Genomic DNA, 4,285 nt, shown 5'->3' with positions numbered 1-4,285 from the left:
ATGATTGTGTTGATACATTGCATTTCACTATGCTATATAATTGATTTTATTTGTGAATGCATGTATAATGTTTTATAGAAGGAAAACCACAAGCACTTATGTTGAATTTTTAATTGTGTGGCAAAATAACAGTTTAAGTCGACTTCATTATGAAGTGAGTCGATTAAAACTTGTGGCTTTGCACAAACCTTTTTCAAAGTGTGTGCTGTGAGATTTTCAAAGTGAAAGTTTTTCAAAATTTTGTTTAACTGTGTTACATAGTCGATTACATGCAACCTGCATTCGACTAAGTCTGCTACAGTTTTGAAATTTTGTTAATGCTTGTACTAAATGTTACAACGGCTATATTTTTAAATATGTTAACCAAACATTAAATGTGATTCGAGTACATTAACTGTACATTCAATCAACTGCATTGATTGCTGCTAACTGATTTAACTAAATTGTTATATTCGACTGCATTAGTAGCTAAGTCGATTAAAATGCGTCTGAATTGTGAAAATCTATAAATTGACGTGAACTTGATTTCTGTAAGAACTTTTGTGAATCTAAAAATTTTGTGATATATTTTGCAGAAAGTGTATACTTACAGAAAGAGGGAAAGAGCTCCAAGAAACAAGAAGTAAGCATGGTGATCATCTCCTTGTGGATTCTTGACAAGCAAGTTAACTACACTTACAAAGGCTGATGAAATCTGCACATTGGGTGTAACCGAGAGATCAGAGGCTACAATCTTGTAAAGATTGGATTGAGGTTCCTTGTTGTGATTACAGGAAGAAGAGCGTGCTGCGTTCTTGACTTTGAGGGTGGCTCAAAGGGTTTGGATTGTAGGAGAGGGGATTCTTTCTCGTAGTCTATTTGTATATGCCTATATTTTGATTAGAGGGTTAGAGAGGTGTTTTATATTTTTGACGTGAGGTCCCTATATAAACCTTGCTGTAAAAACCTTGATCATTGTAGTGCATTGGCTTCCTGTGGTAGGAAGGACACTGGATGTAGGCTTGGCCGAACCAGTATAAAAACTCAGCGTTTGATCTTTCTATCCCTGCACTCTTTTATTCAGTCGACTTCTTACTGTACTTAATCGATTATATTTCCGCTACATAAACAAATCTTTTTCCTTGAGTTTCAAGAAAGCTTTCAAAGGCATCCACTTTGCGAAAAAGATTTAAAGAAAACATTATTTTGACATTTCACCAATTCACCCCCCTCTTGGTGTGAGAAATTAAGTCATTCTATTTTCAACACATAAGAATACAGCTCGACGTTGTGCAATAACTACCTTAGAAGTTCAGGCAAGATGGGAGGGTCCTATTCGAAGAACTTCATCAGGCTGCAGCGGTGGATGTCAGTCAGTTCATCCAACCCATAAGCACATAGTTCCAACAAATAAATAAGTGCTAAAGATACATTCTTACAATTTTGTCGATGGTGGTGCAGATGGCACCGACCCTTTTTGCGGCACCATAGATTTCCTCTAGAGACAAGGCAACTTCATCAATAGTGGCCATGGTAGAGTTTAGGCTTGCATAGAGAGTTGGAGATATTAAGGGTTTTTTGAGAGAGACAGAGACAGAGACAAAGACAGAGACAGAGAGAGAAACCACTTTTTCTAGAGGTGGATGTTACTTCGGGAGCAAGGTGGTTTTTTATTTCAGGGTTTTGGTTATATAAGGAAGAAAAGGTTTTTTGGGAACAATAACTAACAGGTTAATGATGTCCATCAAATCTCATTTAATGTATCTTGTACGGTTATGCTTAGTTGGAAAAATTTGAATTGCTTTTTGACCTAGACAATCCTTATTGGGCCAACTTGTTAGGCTTAACACTAACCACATGTTATGCATGCAATATGAATTGTCCATAGACGATCTATCTTAGATGATACAATTAAGCATTACATCATTAGATGATGTGTCATTTGACATTTATACTTAGACACTATATGACAAGTGATAAACACATTGATTAAAATTCATTCATTCAACACTTTCATGCCTAAAAGAGTTCTTAAACAATTAGGTTTTTCCTTAACCAAAAGTTTAGTGAAAATATCAGCAAGCTAACTTTTAGTATTTATGTATTACAAATATATAGTACCCTTCTAAATATGACTACGAATGAAGTGATTTTTGATTTCAATGTGTTTAACTCTTAAATGTAGTATTGGATTTTTAGAAAGACTTATAATATCAGAAAATATAGGAATTTTATTTTCATAGACATTATAGTCTTCCAATTGACTCTTGATCCATAGAAGTTAAGAGCATTAACTTGCAATTGAGATGTATTCTGCTTTAGCTGTTGAGAGAGCGATGGTTCCTTATTTTTTGCTTGTCATATAGACTAGATTTCCTCCTATGAAATGGAATCCTTCACTTGTTATTTTTCTTTCAATCATGTCTTCAACATAATCAGCATCACAATATCCTTACAATCTAAAAGTTTCTCTTCCTTTGAAACACATACCAAATTTAGTAGTGCCAATAAGATAACGGAAAATTCGTTTAATAGTAGTTAAATGTGTTTCTCTAGGACCAGATTGAAATTTTGCACAAAGACAAACCTTATACATGATATCAAGTCTAGATGTTATAAGATACAAGAGTGAACCTATCATTTGGCGATAAATGGTGTTGTCCACTTTTGTAGAGCTTTTGTCTAGCGCTAAGCTAGTTGTTGGATGCATGAAAGTCTTCATCTCTTTTGCTTCTTCCAACTTTAACCTTTTAAGTATCTCTTTAACATACTTTGTTTGATGTATGTAGATAACGTCGTACTTTTTCTTGATTTGCAACCTTAGAAAGAACTTGAGTTCTCCCATCATGCTCATTTCGAATTCATCCTGCATTATATTAGAAAAATCTTGGTAGAGAGATTCGTTAATGACTCAAAAAATAATATCATCAATGTAAATTTGAACTATAATGAAATCATAGATGACATATTTGCATAACAACGTAGTGTCTACCTTCCCTCTTGAAAAATGATTTTGGGTTAAAAAAGAACTTAAACGCATACCAAGCTCTAGGATCTTGTTTCAAGTCATACAACACTTTTTTTTAGTTTGAAAACATGCTTAGGAATTGTAGAGAACTCAAAACCAAGAGGTTGTTCCACATACACTTCCTCTTTGATTTCACCGGTTAGGAATGCACTCTATACATCCATTTGAAATAATTTAATTTTTCTAAATGTTGTAAATGATAATAAAATAATAATAATAGGAGTGTATGTTTTTGTGTAATCAATATCTTCCTGTTGGGAGTAACCTTTAGCAACAAGTCTTGTTTTATTCGTCACAACATTTCCATCCTTGTCTAGCTTGTTTTTGAATACCCAATTGGTTCTAATGACATACTTCCCTTGTGGTAGCTCAACAAGTTTCCACACATCATTCTTTTAAAACTGCTCTAACCTTTTAATTATTTGTTATTCTTTTTATCTTTAAGGTACCATCAAGCTTTAATTTATTTATTCTCACACCTATAAGAGCTCAACTTAGTTGTAACTGCCCTAACAAACATCAAAATATTCAAAGAACATTTATGCAACCAAAATAAAAATTTTAACACCTCATGCTCAATAAACCAATTATAAAAAATTCTAATAAAAAATATTTCAAAACATAAAAACTAATTAAGAAACCAATATTAAAGGCTAAATAAGGATATAAATATGTATTCATCAATTTTTTAATGATATTATTTTGACAATAACTTGAACATTATAATTAACTATTGTTTAGTAACAACAATGAAACTATAAGGATGGAAAGTTGACTGTAGAGGAGCATATAAGCCAAGGTGTCAACCTAGCTTGCTCTTATTAGTTTGAGAGGAAATGGTGGGAGAATGGTTAGACGATGTGTGTTTTTCCTTTTTCAAAATAAGATATTTGAGCAAAAAAGACACATAAGTTTTTACTAGAAAGAAAGAAAAATAACAATAATATTTTGAAGTTCAAATATAATCAATTGTTTTATTTTGATCATGATAATAATAATAATAAAAAATAAAATTATTAATAACAAAGAAATTATTTTTTATTTATTATCTTTAATTTCATTCAAACATTTATTATGTTTGTTTATTTCATTCATACTCGTTCACTTTCTATTATACAATCAAAACAAAGTTTATTGAAATTGTTAATATTTTTTTATTTATCATATTTTATATATTTTCTCATGAAATCCTACTTGACGTAGTCCTTCTTTTGTATTTTTACCTTTCCTAGCTTAGCTCTTAAGAAGCATGGGTTACTATAAATACCCAACTCCTCT

This window comes from Vigna umbellata, chromosome 5, assembly GCF_029865625.1.
Source record: "Vigna umbellata cultivar VRB3 chromosome 5, Vumbellata_1.0, whole genome shotgun sequence".
Taxonomy (NCBI): Eukaryota; Viridiplantae; Streptophyta; class Magnoliopsida; order Fabales; family Fabaceae; genus Vigna; species Vigna umbellata.
Note: the sequence above shows the minus strand (reverse complement) of the source record.